This window comes from Lagenorhynchus albirostris, chromosome 1 (genome assembly GCF_949774975.1).
Source record: "Lagenorhynchus albirostris chromosome 1, mLagAlb1.1, whole genome shotgun sequence".
NCBI lineage: Eukaryota > Metazoa > Chordata > Mammalia > Artiodactyla > Delphinidae > Lagenorhynchus > Lagenorhynchus albirostris.
The window spans coordinates 61,243,385-61,260,861 of NC_083095.1; positions in this window are offsets into that span (position 1 = coordinate 61,243,385).

Here is a 17,477-nt window from a genome sequence, read left to right on the forward strand (position 1 = left end):
AAACCCCTACTGGGTTTACTTTAACGTTTCTTTAGACTATAATGTAGTGCCCCAATTCCAGGCAAGAGAGACCACACTCCACATAGGCCTAGAAAATCTAAAGTAACCCTGCCAAGAAGAGAGAACAGAGGTCAAATGTGACCTCGATCCTACCTGCAAACATGTTTTTCAATTGCTCAGCGTTTTTCAAAAATATTAATTCATAGCCAACGATTTTAAATTGAGAGATTTTCATATAAAATGCAGATTTGCAGTTTCTCTGGAAAAAAAAAAATGAAGGCTCTGGCAATTCAAGACCCAAATCCCTACTCTTGTGGCAGGGTAGCAATTTCCCTTTACTTCTCCAGCTGGTCCCAGGTGTCTCCATTTCTTACCCAGCCCACTTGCCTCAATGTTTGACAAGAAATAAAGCAGAGTGTATGAAGGGCGAGAGGTGATCAGCCACAAGGTAGGCTGCAGTGAGATCAGGAGGCCTTGAATGCCGAGTGTTTGTACTTTTTCTGTGGGCTACTGGAAACCATTCAAAAACTTTTAACAGAAAAGTGGCTTGATAGGTTCTGGGGCTTGGGGGATACTAATGTTAAGTGGGAGAAAGAATAGAGAGAGGGCAAGTATGAGTCTGCAAGGCCTAAGGCCTGGGTTTGGTAACAGAGCCGAGTGAAAATACTATATAAGGTAAAACTGATAGGATCTGGCCAATGACTAGGAATAAATCAAATAGCAACTTTGAATCGCTTTGATGAAGTCTTGGTCATAACCAAGTACATAAGAAAGCTGTTGCTAGTCACTGAACTTTACGCTTAAAAACTGTTAAGATGGTAAATTTTATGTTTATGTGTATTATCACAATGTAAAAGAAAAACTTATGCTATTCAGCAGAGCCAGCTATCTATGATTACAAGTGAATTTTGAGATCTTGAAAGCAAGATCAATACCAAAAGCCAAGATAACAAGAAATACAAATAGAGAATGGCTAATGACAGAGTCTTCTGACATTCACAGGTGGGAGGTAGGAGGAGCTAGAGCAATCACAGAGTTGGGAAAATGAGAAGAGAGTTCCACAGAGCCCAAGGAGAGAAGAGTGTCAAGAAATAAGGGTAAAACAATGAAAATAAAAGCAGAAAGTAATAAATTAGAAAAACTAATTTACTTATTTCTTAGAAAACCCAAGGCCAAGATTCTTTGAAAATAAAATAAAATAACAAAGCAGAAATACCTCTGGAATATCATCATTATTTGCAAATGTGATTACCTAGAAAACATAAGCACTAAAAGAACTGTTTAGAATTATAATAGAGGTCTGCAAGGCATTTAAATTTTTTAAATTAATACCAAAAAAAAACCCCAATAACTTCCTTTACACCAAAAGCATAATGGTAAAATTCCATGTATAATTTATTTAAAGGAGTAAATATCTAGGAATAAACATAACAAGAAATGTGCTGAAACTTCATGAATAAATTTTTTAATTGTACTGAAGGACATAGAAGAAAGACTCTACTAAATAGGCAGTTAATGTTCCTTGGTAAGAAAACCAAATATTTTAATTTTATCAGGTCTTCCCAAAATACTGTACTGGTTTAATGCCATCATAATCAAAACTGAAAAATGATATTTTGAAATTTGAAAAGTAATTCTGGATTCATTTGAAATAATAAACAGGGTAGATTAGCCAAAATTTTGAAAAAGAGAAATGAGGGAGCACTTGTCCAGCAAGATAATTAAAACTCATATGGATATAAGAATTAAAATTGAAACACTGCCGATAGAATCCACATGTAAACTGAATGAGCAAAAGAATTAAGAATAATATGGGTTATATTATAATAACAGCATTAAATAACAGCATTAAAAAGAAGAATTAATCAATAGATTGTGCTGAGGCAATTGTTTGACTATGATGGGGGTAGGGGTGGGTGGTGAGGGGGATCACTGCATTTTATGCCAAAATACAATGGGTTAAAACAAATATGGAAAGAAATATTTTCTTATGTTCCTTTGCATTTCTTTGCTTATCACCTGTCCACATTTCTTGGTTGAATTTCTTTTATATCACCTCATAAGAGAGTTATTTTTACAATTAGATTTCTTCGTTTATCATGTAGTGAGAGCAATATGAAGAAAACATCCTCTTTAGCCTCTAAATAAAGTCATATTGCTTTTAATCACTAAAATAGCCATTTTTGGTTCTCCAGTTCAAGACCCTGCTATATGACAGAGCTCTCATCTGGGAATCAATAAGCTTTCTTTCTCCACCCAGCTCCACCACTGACTAGACCTTGGACAATTTAATACTATCCATAACAAGATTTCTTATTAAAAAGTGAAAATAGGGCTTCCCTGGTGGCGCAGTGGTTGAGAGTCCGCCTGCCAATGCAGGGAACACGGGTTCGTGACCCAGTCCGGGAAGATCCCACATGCCGCGGAGCGGCTGGGCCCGTGAGCCATGGCCGCTGAGCCTGCGCGTCCGGAGCCTGTGCTCCGCAACGGGAGAGGCCACAGCAGTGAGAGGCCCGCGTACCGCAAAAAAAAAAAAAAAGTGAAAAAAATCATCTGTTGCCTCTTTTCCAAACTGTAGAATATGAACATTAGAAGTGACTTCTAGGGCTTCCCTGGTGGCGCAGTGGTTAAAAATCCGCCTGCCAATGCAGGGGACACGGGTTCAAGCCCTGGTCCGGGAAGATCCCACATGCCACAGAACAACTAAGCCCGTGAGCCACAACTACTGAGCCTGCGCTCGAGAGCCCGCGAGCCACAACTACTGAGCCGCATGCCGCAACTACTGAAGCCTGCGTGCCTAGAGCCCATGCTCCGCAACGAGAGAAGCCACCACAATGAGAAGCCCGCGCACCACAATGAAGAGTAGCCCCTGCTCACCGAAGTGAGAGAAAGCCTGCACGCAGCGACGAAGACCCAATGCAGCCAAAAATAAATACATTAAAAAAAAATGAAATCACTTCTAAAGCCCTTAAGGAAGTTTCCTTATTTAAAAAATGCTGTAAAATCCCCCTCATAGTGTTTTGGCTGTTTATTGTTTGCACAGGTGGTAATATGCTCATACTGACACCATCCGCATTTCTTCCTACAAAAGACTGAAAGGTAGTAACTGGAACAGAGTACAGACCAGAAACACATTAGTACCTGGTGGGAATCTGATTTGACTCTCTCAACTGCACTTCCCTTTTGTTTCTTAGTTCCTGCTTTGTATTCCTTTCCAACTTCTCTCAGGCCCTTGGTTTGCTATTGAAGTTTAACAAGTAGGTCATTGTTCAATATTTCTCAGTACATTCCCTTGAGTTCTTCATAGGAAAGTTGTTCTTTATATGTAAAGATGAACCAATAGGAACTGGAACTTCTATTGTGTTTTCAAGGTAGGTGGTATCCCATTGTTAAATGGGCCAATCCATCAAAGCCAGTGCCTTTATCACCCCCAGCCACACCTTAACACTACAAAATGTATAAAATGATTTTTAAACATCCAATCTCATGGGAAAATAACATGTTCTCTTTTTTTTTTTTTGCTAGCAATTTATTAAAAGAAAGAGACCAGTTCTGGTTTGAAGATACTCAAGGAAAAATAATGTAGCTGTCCCAAAAGGAGGAAGTACTAATCTACATACTAATCTACATACATACATGTACTAATCTACATCTACATACAGTACTAATCTACATACAGGGTCACACCTGCTGCTCACTATCTAGGTTGACTGTTTACCCTGCACTTTGAAATGGGACACAATGTGCTTGAAATCTTTGCAACCTGAGCAGTAATTTCACTCTCCTCTTCCTTCCCAACTGTTGGAACTCTCTGCCTTTTCCTTCCTCCTCCACGAGGAGGTTCAATGCCTGAGCAGTGAGGTAGTCAGAAAGGCCAAGAGCCAGCCTTCTCTCCTCTCCCGCCAAGTCTGGTCAGACATAAAAAGGAAGCTCTCGGCCCAAAACAGCTAAAGGTCCAGGGAGGGCAACCTGTGTGAATTCTCTAGACTCTGAGACTCTGCTCTCTGGTTCTTGCAGGTGTGGTTGTTCCTCCTGTTAGAACAGAAGATCCAGAACTCTGCTCTAGACTCTAACTAAAGGAGAAATAAATAAAGCAGATTACCAGATGACTTGGTTCCAAGTCACATGAACACCTCACACAGCGCCTAGCCCATCAGAGTATTGCACTGGGAACTGAGCCAAAGCCCCAGCCGGTTATACGAATTAGTTGTCCTTGACCTCTTCCTATATATAGTCACCTATATACAGGCACTTCGGTGGGAAGAGTGACCCATTAAGGACAAGATTTAGGTTCTCTTGAGTCCATAGCCAGATATCTCAATTCACTTCCTAAATTTCACACCAACATCAACTCCCAACACACAGCAGCAAAGTTCCAGAAGAAATGTCCAAATACAGCCTATCTCATCTAGTAAAATCTTCAGCATTGCAAGGAAGATAAAAATATTCTGAAAACCATATTTGTTTTTGTAACATCAATGGTAGAAATGAGATCTGTTTGCACACTGATTATAATTTATGAAAAAGTCTAAAAGGAAATATACAAATATTTTAATGATTTGCTAAGACACAGGATAACAGCAATTTTTTCTATTATCCCACACTTTCTATAATACGTGTTTTCTGTCTTTAATCCTAATAATATCAATAATAGTAATTAACACATATTGTGCTGGTTTAAAAGTGATATAGAAAATAGAGAGAACCTGGGCTTCCCTGGTGGCACAGTGGTTAAGAATCCGCCTGCCAATGCAGGGGACACAGGTTCAAGCCATGGTCCAGGAAGATCCCACATGCCACAGAGTAACTAAGTTGGTGCGCCACAACTACTGAGCCTGTGCTCTAGAGCCTGCGAGCCACAACTACTGAGCCCATGTGCCACAACTACTGAAGCCCACGTGCCTAGAGCCCGTGCTCTGCAACAAGAGAAGCCACTGCAATGAGAAGCCCACACAACTCAACGAAGGGTAGTCCCCACTCTCTACAACTAGAGAAAAGCCCACACACTGCAACAAAGACCCAACGCAGCCAAAAATAAAAATAAACAAATAAAATAAATTTAAAAAACAAACAAAAAATAAAATAAAATAGAGAAAAGATGTTTTTAAGCTCAGAAAAGATTTTTTTCTTAACTATTCAGAAGCCCACGGAAATTTCAATGACTATAAAAACATAACTCTTTATAACCATTAACTAGAGTATGTCCATACCCTGTGAATACATATATATACATACAAAATACATGCATACATAAATATCTAATAGGTAATAGAACAGCAAAATGCTCTCCCTGCCTTTTTCTTCTCCCCATGTTTTATCTTTCCTTCTTGGACTTCCTTCATCTAATTGCTTAAATAGCCAAAACAGGAAAATGAAAGGAGGGGTTTTTCTTAATTATTATCATCATGCTTTTGACATGTGAAATGTTGCATGCTCTCAATTTCAAAAACACTTTTTTGGAGTTTCACATCTACATTTACAGACCAATCCTACATTAACAATAATTTATAAACTCCAGACAAAATATAAAAAACAACTACCTGAGGATTCTTAGAAGTAAACAAAAGCAGGCAGGTTGTGGAGAAGAGTTAAAACTTATAGAAACACTGACCTGAAGGTGAGTTTCCAGGCTTATTGTGGCTTTTCCCTAAATGCCTTCCATACTGAAGGATGGCATAATGCAGGTGGCAAAGACTTTGATAGAAAGCTCTTCCTCATTCTGGCCAGAAGAATTAGAGAAAAGAGCCCAGGCAACAACCACCACTGAGGAGTGAGAGAGAAATCCCAGAGGAGAGAGAGCCAGAGAAGTTAATCCCCCAATTCTGTGCTTAAACCCCACACAAGTCTAGACTCACCTCTGAACATTACACATATGGGACAAACTCAAAGCTCAATAATAGTACCTAACACTTATATTGTGCTGGTTAAAAATGATATAGAAAATAGAGGCAAAGGCTTAAAGAGCTGAACTGAGATTTAGCTGAACTTAACCTCCAACCACAGAGAACGAGATGGAGCTTACAGCGAGTCTAACCTGGTGAACTGCCTGCTAAATGAAAAAAGTAAACATTCTTCAGAGGGATATAACAGAACCCAGAGTTTACACAGTCAAACATTCACAATGTCCAGGGTATAATCAAAAAATACTTGGCATAAAGAGATTCAGGAAAATGTGACCCAATGTCAAGAGCAAAGATTAACGGATGCCAGTCCAAAGATGACCCAGCTGTTGAAATTATTAAACAAGGACTTTAAGGCAGCTCATAGCTTAACTATGCTCAATGAAGTAAAGGAAAATATGTTAAAGAGGAATAAAAAGAGAAAATCTTAGCAGAGAAATAAAGAAATAGAAATTTTATATCTGAAAAAATATAATATTGTCAATAAAAATTTTACTAATGGAGTGGAGATGTCAGAGAAAAGAGTCTTCCAGAAAACTGGAAGATAAATTAACAGAAAGTATCCAATATTTAAAAGAGAGAAAAAAAAGTTTTAAGAAAAAAAAAAGTCCTCAGAGCCTTGTGAGGAAATATCAAAAGCTCTAACATATGGATTATCAGTATCCCAAAAGGAGAGGGCAGAATGGAGTGGAAAGAATATTTGAAGAAATGATGTCTGAGAATATCCCAAATCTGGAGAAATACGTAAGTTTATAGATTCAAGAAGCTTGGAATAAAGAAGATTTTATTACAAGCTCGATAAAGAAAATCCATGTAAGCTGCTGGAAACCAAAAACAAAGATAAAATACTGAAGGAAACAGAAAAACAACACATTAATTATAGAGAAATAATTCAAATGACCATGGACTTCCCATAAAACATCCCTGAGACCAAAGGACAGTGAAACAAGATTTGTAACATGCTAAAAGACAAAAAAACTGCCAATCCAGAATTAGATATCTAGTAAGCATATTATTTAAAAAATGAAAGCAGGGGCTTCCCTGGTGGTGCAGTGGTTAAGAATCCACCTGCCAATGCAGGGGACACGGGTTCGAGCCCTGGCCCAGGAAGATCCCACATGCTGCGGAGCAACTAAGCCACAGCTACTGAAGCCCGCATGCCATGCTCCACAATAAGAGAAGCCACTGCAATGAGAAGCCCGCGTACCACAATGAAGACCCAACGCAGCCAAAAATAAATTTATTTTAAAAAAAATGAAAGCAAAATGAAGACACATTCAGATACAGGAAAACTAAGAGAATTACTCACCAGCAGACTAAAACTACAAGAAAGGTTAAAGAAAGTTTTTCAGGCTGAAGGGAAATTAAAGGAGTGGAAAATCAAATTTTTCAGGAATGAATGAAGATCAGAAATGGCAAATATCTGGGTACATTTAAAAAAACATCTTTTATCATGTTTTTAAAAATTGTATGAACATTGTCTCATGGGGTGTTTGTATACATATGACAACATTGTCTCATGTGATGTTTGTATACATAGATGTAATGCATATGACAACTAAAGAGACTGGGATGGGGGTGGGTAAGGGAACTATGGTTGTTACGATTTCTGCATTTTATGTGAACTAGATCAATATTAACTCTAGACCATGAAATGTTAAGGATATATATTGTAATTCCTAGAGAAAAAATTTTCTTGTGGCTTGTGGGATCTTAGTTCCCTGACCAGGGACTGAACCCGGGCCACCGCAGTGAAAGCACTGGGTCCTAACCACTGGACTGCCAGGGAATTCCCTGAGAAACAATTTTTTAAAGTAAAACAAAAAGGTGTAATAAAAAAGTTAATAGATAATAAAATAGGAATACAAAAAATTATTGAATCTTAGAAAATATTTTAGACTTAATAATAGTAAAAATACAATATATCAGAATGTGTGGGGTACAGCTAAAGCACTGATTAGAAGGAAAAGTACAGCTTAAATGCTTAAATCAGAAAGAAAAAAAGGTCTAAAATCAATAACCTAAGTTTCCACCTTAAGAATCTAGAAAAAGAGGAGTAAAGTATACCCAAAGTAAATAGAAGGATATAAGTATAAGGACATATATCAATCAAATAGAAAACAGAAAAGATAATTGAGAAAATTAACAAAGCCAAGAGCTAGTTCTTTAAAATAAATCAATAAAATTTTTATAACCCCTAGCTAGACTGTTCAAAAATAAAAGAGAACAAAAATCACCACTATCAGCAATGAAAAAAGGATTTCACAACAGACCCTAAAGATAGTAAAGGATAATAAGAGAATATGAAAACTTTATGCCAACAAATCCAATAATTTAGGTGAAGTGGGCAAATCTCTGAAAACTGCAACTTACCAAAATTAAAATAAGAAACAAAAAATAAAATAAGAAACTGAAAATCTTAATAGTTCTATACTAATCAATGTAGTCATTGCCAAAAATCTTACCACAAAGAAATCTCCAGGACCAGATAGTTCTCTCAAACACTCAAGAAACAAATAACATCAATCTTACACAAATATTTTCAGAAAATAGAGGAAGAAGGAACTCATTTTTTGAGATTTGCATAACCCTAATACCAAACCTGACAAAGACATTCTTTTAAAAAAGGAAAATTATGTACCAATATCCTTCATAAACATAGATGCAAAAGCTTTTAATAAAATATCAAATAAATCTGAAAATATACTTTTGAAAAGAATAATATATCCTGATCATATAGAGTTTATCCCAGAGTTAAAAAATTGATTTAACATTTAAAAATCAATATAATTCGGGCTTCCCTGGTGGCGCAGTGGTTGAGAGTCCGCCTGCCGATGCAGGGAACACGGACGGGTTCGTGCCTCGGTCCGGGAGGATCCCACATGCTGCGGAGCGTCTGGGCCCGTGAGCCATGGCTGCTGAGCCTGTGCATCCGGAGCCTGTGCTCCGCAACGGGAGAGGCCACAACAATGAGAGGCCCACGTACCGCAAAATAAATAAATAAAAAATAAAAATCAATATAATTCACAACATTAACAAAGTGTAGGAGAAAAAAAGTATGATCATTTCAATAGATAGTGGAAATCACATGAAAAAAATCCAACACCCTCTATGATAAAAATAAATAAGTAACTCTGGGAAAACTATGAATCATAGGGAATATCCTCAATTTGATTAAGAAAATTTACAAAAAGCTTGCAGCTAGCATTTTATTTTTGCTTTCCCCCTAAAACTGAAAACTAGCAAAAATGCCTTGACTCTTAACACATCTATTCAACATTGTACTAGAGGTCCTAGCCATTGCAACATGACAGGGAAAAGAAAGTAAGACTGAAAAGGAAAAAGTAAAACTGTCCCTATTTGCAGGTGACATGATTTTTAGGTTAAAAATCTCAAGGAATCTACAAAACAATTACTAGTGCTAATGAGTGAATTACCTAAGTCATACAATACAAGGTTAACGTACAAAACCAATTGTATTTTTATATACTAGCATCAAACAATTGGAAAATAATGCCCCCCGAAACATAAAGTACTTAAGAATTAATCTAATAAAGATGTCTAAAATCTCTACACTGAAAATTCAAAACACTGCTAAAAGAAATTAAAGATCTACATAAATTTAAGAACCATGTTCATAAACTGAAAGACTCAATATTGTTAAAATGGCAATTCTCCCCCTAAAGATCTATAGATTCCGTGCATTCCCAATCAAAATTACAGCACAGCAGTCTTTTTTCTAGAAACTACAAGCTGATTATAAACTGTATACACAAATTCAAAGGTCTTAAAACAGCTAAAGTGATTTTTTTTAAAACAAGTAGAAGACTTACACTACCCAATTTCAAAACTCACAGTTTATTCAGTAATCAAGGTAAAGGTCCTGGCAAATCATTATGCTGCGTAAAGGAATCCAGACACAAAAGAGTATATATTGGATGCTTCCATTTATATAAACTTACAGAAAATGCAACCAATTCTGTGGTGTTACACAACAGATCTGTAGTTAGTTGGGGGCAGTAGGAGAGGGTGAGAGCAGGGGTGGACAGCAAAAGCAGTAGAAGAATGAAAAAGGTTCTGTTATTCTGATTGCAGTAATTGTTTCAAAAGTGTACACATCTGTCAAATCTCATCAAATTGTACACCTGAACATCGTACAAACCATAGATTTTGTACAGCTTATTGAATAAAAATTATACCTCTATAAAGTTGTAAATAGGGGAAAAATGTTAAGCTTTTATATTTGAGTGTTAAAAATAAAAAAGAATTATTGAACTTCTTTATATCCTTGCAGTGGTAGTCCCCAATACATTGACTGTGGATCTGTGGCCTTCGATACCAAATAATTCTTGAATTAAGCCTAGAGTGTCCCACTGCCTACCGAAGAGTTTTAGGATCACACTCAGGAAACAGCTCCCTATTCCGAAGTTAGACACACTGACCTCAGTGGGGGAGGTCACCTAACGGTGTTTAAGGTTTGTCCAGAACAACCAGCCCCCTGTCAAGGGATAGCAGAAAAGGTCAGGGAGTTGGACAATTAAATTCCCTCCACTGTGACCTTTCGCCCTCCCCACCGCCCCTCCGATTCCTCCTCCTTTTTTGCCTTCCTTACTCATTCTTTTCCCTACAGCCCAGTCATCACAATCTACCCATTATTCCCTCCCACCAGATTTTCACTCCTCTCAGCTCCTCCTCAACCCTTGCTCCCAGCCCCAATCCCTTCTCCAACCTCAGCCCTATTTTCCGCCCTGATTTTCGTGGAGATTAGATGGGCGGAACAGAGGAGACAACTTCTCCGCCCCAATATCGCAGCCACTCCTTCCCACAGCCTCCCAGACGAAGTTACCTGCGCCGCAGTGCGCTTCCTCCTCTCACACGCCTCCCGGGGCGCCTCTGCTCCCATTCAGGTGTCAGGGAGGTTGTCAGGGCCACGGCCCAGCCCAGTATCCAACCGGCCTTTCCCGGTCTGAGCTGCCGGGTGGGCTCGCACCAGCTCTCTGGGAAGGAAGAACGCGCGCCGTCGCCCAGCAACAAGCCGCGCGCGCACCTCCGCCCCGGCCCCCGCCCCTGGTCTTGGCCCTCGCGGATTCATCCGCGCTATGGGCTACCAGTCGCGCGTTTCTGCTCGCAGAACCAGCTCCAGGACCGCCTTGGAGTCTGAGCCCAAACAGTTGAGAGGCCTCACCTCCCCGGGCGGTGTAGACGCTGGTTCCAAAGAGTCTCCTGGAGTAGTCTCCTAGATCGCTGCTTTTGCCCAGCTTAACCCAGCTGCTTTCTTGGCACTCTTGTGGTTCTTTCTACGTTTAAATGAATACTGGACTACAAGAATAGAAGTATTCTTTTTTTTTTTTTTTTTTTTTTTTGCGGTACGCGGGCCTCTCACTGTTGTGGCCTCTCCCGTTGCGGAGCACAGGCTCCGGACGCGCAGGCTCAGCGGCCATGGCTTACGGGCCCAGCCGCTCCGCGGCACGTGGGATCCTCCCGGACCGAGGCACGAACCCGTGTCCCCTGCATCGGCAGGCGGACTCTCAACCACTGCGCCACCAGGGCAGCCCAAGAATAGAAGTATTCTTTTCTTTTCTTTTTTCTTATTATTTTTTAAAATATTTTTAAGCCGTGTGTCTACACTACATGCCAGTTAAGGGTACATCTGGGGGGCAGGGGTTGCCATGCTCTCCACCTAGAGCCCAACTCTTAAACATAATCTTAAAATCAAAGGCATGATATTCAGACTTCTGGAGAGTTCCTATTAAAATACCGGGTTCAACCATATTCAGAGTTTTTGATGTCCAAGATAAGAAAGGTTATAAGGAGCAAAAATTGGCATTATCTATTAAAGTTGAATATCCACAAACTCTATGACCCAGCAATTTCACTCCCAACAGAAATGCATGCACATGTGTACCAAGAAACATGTACACCAATATTCATAGCAGTTTCATTCATAATAGCTAAAAACTGGTAAAAACCCAAATATCCATCAAAAGTAGGATGCATAAATTAATTGTGGTATATTCTTAAATGCAATACTATACTTGAAGGAGAAGAAGAAACTTTCTCTGTGTGGACCAACGAAGATGAATCTCTAAAAAATGTTATGTTGAACTAAGAAGCCATACCCAAAGGAGTACTTACTGTACCATTCCATTCAAATGAAGCTTAAAACCCAAGCCAGCAAACACTATAGTGCTTATGGATGCATGCTCAGCTGATGGAGTACAAATAAACACAAGAAAGTAATAACTGTAAGACTCAAGACAGTAGTCATCTCAGGAGGGGAGAAGGTGATGGTGAGCGGGTGGGCAGTATAGGCAGAGTCTTGAGCTGCTAGCACTGTTCTAGTTTTTAACGTTGGTGATGGCCGTTTGAGTTTTTTCGTTAGATAAAGCATTCTCTGTCTTGCTCATTTTCCTGTGCTATATCTCATCATTGTTTAAAAAGGCAAAAAGAAAAACCACTAGATGAAATCATATAGATGATAGTGCTTTGCTCAGTACCTGGTACTTAGCAGGCCCTCAAATGTTTATTTTATATTCCTCTACTCTCTACTAACCTGTCTTTCTCCAAATACCCAAGCAACTAATAAACGAGATCAAGAAAGTGGCAAATATAACCTTCTGGAAGTCCTCCACAGGACTCCAGATGCTGGAGGGGGGGGGGCAATATGCTTCCCAGAAGTTCAAGATAAAAGAATCCTGTGTACAATTCCCTGGTGCTGGGACTCAGAGCAGCCCACCTGTGGAGGTGGATGCACTCAAGCATCCTTAGGCCTCCCTGAGGGAAGCGCCTGCTCTATAGGCATACAAAGCTAGGTAGGGATGCCCTGCTTTGCCACTTGGGCAAGTTGCTTCCCTCTCTGGGTTTCTGTAACCTCATCTGTAAAATGAAGATAATACTCTTACCTTGAAGGTTTGTTGCTTTAACCCCTCACATAATGCGTTCAAAAATTGTTGCTGAATGCCCAGGATCAGCATAAATAAAACAAATATACTCAGAGTTTGCTCCCCTGCTAGACCCAAAGCCAGCCTTGCCTGCAGAAAGCAACCACCACAGAAACCCTGGAGCCTTCACAACTGCACCCCACCATGGTGACAAGGAAAGAGGAGAGCCTTTTGATGAGTTATATGAAGATCACAATGGGAAGAGTTAAAGACATCGTATTTGACTTCCATTCCTCTCCTCATCAGTTAGATCCCCACAGGGGACAGATGGCATGCTCAAAAGACAGGGGGTTGGGGGGATACACACAGAGAATGGAAAGAACTGTTTACAGGGTATAGGCGGGGTTAAAGGGAACTAACATTCAAGGTCTAGCAACAGCAGGAAGGTATTACCACCCTTGATCTGAAGGGGAAAAGGGGTAAAAAAAAAAAAAAAAAGAGGTGTTAGCAGAGCCTGGTGAGAGCTGAAACTGGGAAGAAGAGCTGCTTGACAGGAGCTATAGACACAGAGGCAGTTAAGGACAAAGCCACACTGATGCAGGGAGAAAGCAGGAGTAAGTATTCCTACTGTTCTGGCCTCCCGCTCTCCATGCCTGCATCATTATCCCCACATTGGCCAAATCCAACTGGAAGTCCCATGGCAAGGAAAACTGGGTAATGTGCCCCATAGAGATTGGCCTCTGGGGCAGAGGACAGAACAGAGGAGGGAGCTCAGAAGAATAACAGAGAATGACGAGCAAAGTCTACTACCCAAAGTTGCCTGTACTGCATTAATCCACAGAAACTAATGAACTGAGACAGCTTCCCCTGCCTCAGGGTCCTCCCTGGCATTGCTTGCCCCAGCCTGTTCACCTACTTTCCCCATGGTGACCCAATTAACATATGCCAGGCTTCCCTCCTGACCCTGAACTCTGATTTGGCTCTAACACCTGAGCTTACAGAGTTCAGGAATGGACCCCTGGGAAGCTAGCCATCACCCTTCCCTGGGGTGTCTCAGAAGTCTGGCGCCAGGCCTGATCTCAGGGTTTTTAAGGTAAGATAAAAATAGCAAGCACAGAGCAGAAAGAAAAGTCTGTGAGTAAGACTATCCACTTGAAAAGAAAAGATACAAATAACACTAATAAGCCTGGTCCAAAGCAGGTGTACCTGGCTGAGAACTAAGGATTTATTTTTCTTGGAGGTAGTGGATGGTATTTGACATTCCAGTTACACTTTACACTTCCAAAGGGCTTTGCTTAGGTGTTCTCCAAGTATGGTAATGCACTAGAGATTTTGCTGAGTTTGGGGTCAGACCATTTTTTTCTAAAGGTAAGCATGTAAGACTGTTGGATATGCTTTGTAGCCTAAACACTGAGCTTAGAGAACCAATGCTTGGTTTATGCTTAGAAAAACTAACAACTCTCCCTAAGTAAGCTGTAAAAACAGAAGCTGCATTTAGCCAGGGATCCCTTGCTGCCTGAGACTTCTGTGTACCAGCCCACTTCCCCTGAATGCACCTCCCCCAATACCAATCCAAGGAAAGTTAATAAGCTTTGAAGATGTGTTGCTTTTCTATCCTCCAGGGAAGGAACGATTTTATTTTATCTGCCTGGTTCTTATTACTAAGTGAAGCAGAATTCAAAAACATACTAGAACCTTGTACACAGGACCTTCTTAGCCCATCCAAGCTCTGTCTGAAATATGTGGGCTGTTATTCATATGAGCTCCAGGGATTCACCCCAAAACTTTAGCTCTTCCACGCCTCCTCAGTAGGAAGGGTTAATCAACTCGTGAATTTTCACCTTATCAGATGAATCTATATGTAGCTGGCAAAATCCTTTTGTGGCTTGGTCTTTTCATATACTATAATTATCTGTCTTGATTACACCTCAGTGTCCCACTAAGCTTTCTTGCACATGCAAAGTACTGTTTAGGGTCTTCGATATTTGAAGGGTCAGACATAAGTCCAGCATGCTTGCTTCATTTCAGATGGACTTGGACTACCAGAAAGAAACTTTTTTATAAGGGAATCCATATCAAATAATTATAAAAGACAGGAACTAAAGTTTCCTTGCAGTAGTATTATCTCAGGGTTTGAGGACTTTAGAAAATGTCTCCAAGTGATACTTCTCCAAATGAGTCCTAAGTGGTTTCTTCTAACTCTGTCCATGACAGGGACAGGGGAAGTGGAGAGGGTGATCCCAAAAAGAAAGAAAAAAAGTGTTTGGGCAAATCAAGGGTCCTGCTTTCTCACCTCAGTGCTCCCCAAGTTCAGGTGCTGAGGGTGGAATAGCTGGAATAGCCTCCCAGAAGCCCAGACTCACTCTCTTTGCCTCTCCCACAGGGCTGCTTCTTGGATCCAGGCCCCAGGTGCCCCGTCGACGGTGGGGAGGGGGAGAAGCAACGAAGGGCTTCTGGAGCTGGACCTCCCTCCTCTCACCGGAGGGTGGGGGGAAAGACAAATTGTCTGGCTGCCCTGGGCAGGTTTTGCGTGTCCTAGGGGTCCGGAGGCACGGGATCTCTCATCTCTTCACCCCTTGAGCCTCGTCCCGCCAGAAAGTCCTTAAGGTGTGCCTGATGCAGCCTCCGGACCTTCATCTGCCATCGCCAGCTCCCCAGAGGGCGGCCCCGCGGCTCGGGGAGATTGGGAGGAGATTCTAGGCAGGGTCGCGATGGACGCTGAGATGTGGCTGGGCTTGCGGCCCTGTGCTCGATAGCCACGCGGGTGCTTCCTCCTCCCTGCCAGCTCTATCCGGGAGAGACCATGATTTCCGGGAGCCTGGCTTGTGACCACCTGAAAAAGACTGGTAAAAAGGGAGGGCCGAAGGCGCCTAGAATGCAGGTTCACTTTACCTGCCACTACGTGTTCCAGCATCCAGCACCGCCCAGGTTCCTAGGGTTCTGCGAAGGCGCTTTACTTTTGTTACCATTTATTGTACTTACACTCTGCACTCAACTGGTGCGATGCAGGTACTAATGTGCCCATTTTATAGTTGAAAAAAACGGAGGCTCAGAGAGAGCAAGTCTCCTGCAGAGTACAGATTGGAATCCAGATCTGATTCCAAATCTGTGATCTTAAACATAAACCCTATTGTCCTTGTCAATTGCATGAACAAGCCAGGTTGGGGCTTGTGTAATGAGAGACCAAGAATCAGAGGCCCTCAGCCTCAGAGGTGCCAGCCCTGCACAAGGGAGTGTGCAGAGCGCTGCAGCTGCTTCCTAGCTGAGGAGGCTTTGCCTGGTCTGAGAAACTGAAACACAGCCTCTACTTTTGCTGCTGCTGCTTGCTGTCTTTGGAGATGTTGGGAAATGGAAAAGGGAAAGGCTTTTGCCCAAAATTAATGGAGAAACATAGACCACAAAACTAGAGCAAACAGGAGGAAAATCTTCTGCTACCTGTTATCCCAGAGTCTTCGCCCCTCGCAGAGAGATGCTTCACCACTCCAGAAGATGAGTCACACCTCCTCACCCTCCATCACCAGAATGGTTTCCTTCCTAGGTTCACACAGGTCCTGGTTCCCCTGGGTGGGGTCTTCAGGGCAGACTGTTGCACCAGCCACTCCAGGCTTCGTTCCTACAAGTGACAGCTGCTGGAACCCAGGCATCAAGTCCAGGCTCCTCATTTGTAAAAGGAGGGAACTGAGGCCCGAAGTATCTGTCTGGGTTCCCCAGCAAATTCAAGGTCAGTTGGAGGGTAGCCAAACTCCTGACCACGCCCTTCCACCCCTTTCAACATCCTGCCTGTATCTTCTCCTATCCTCTCTAGTCCAGGCTTCCTCCCTCTCCCATCTCTTGGGACAATGCCTTGGTTTATTCCCATTCCAGCACCCGAAGGAGTTTTAGAAGCTTCCGCCCCAGTATAAACCTTCAAGCCGAGCACTGTGCTTTATTTATTGAAACCACTTCTCTTGGGGGGGCGTGAGGGGAGGGTCATGAGGAGGTCAGAGGAGAGTAGCCATTCACAATGGAAGGTATTTTGGCAGAAGGAGGCCAGTGGGGTGACGAGAGTGGGATCCACCCCGCCGACTGCATCATCGAAAGCGTTTGAAAGAAAACAAACCAACAGCAGATCTGTTAGAAGCCTAAGCCTCCAAGGTGGGTCGCGCTCCATCCAAGTGCCAAGCCCGTCTCCCGGGCCGCGGGACCGGGGTCCCCGTGAGTAGCCGCCCCGGGAAGAAAGCGTGGTCTGAAAGCAGGGAGTTTGCCGCTCAGCTTCCCGGGCGGCATCTGAGCCTTGGTTGAGCTCACAACGCCGGTGCGGGTGGGGTGTAGGGGAATTGCACATCAAAGACACCAGATGCGGCTGGGGGGTATCGCGCTGCCAGGTGGCTTCCCGAGCGACAACAGTCCAGAAGAGGAGGCAGACATGCATCCTCTCTCAAGGACTCCCACGCATGGTTTCATGTTAAATAAAACTTCAGGAGGAGAAGTTGACACGACGGGTCTCCAGTTAATACCTTGTAACAACATGGCAGGTCCTGAGAGGTTCAATGGTCCTTTAAGAAAATCATTACATCGCACTGGGAAGGTGTGTGGACTAAAATGCTTTAGATCCTAAAAACAGGAATACAATTAAGGTAAAAGCCTGATAAATTTCGAGCGCGCTGCCACCTCCGTGGCGCGCTGAGCGTCTGGCAACCCGGGAGGATCACATCTG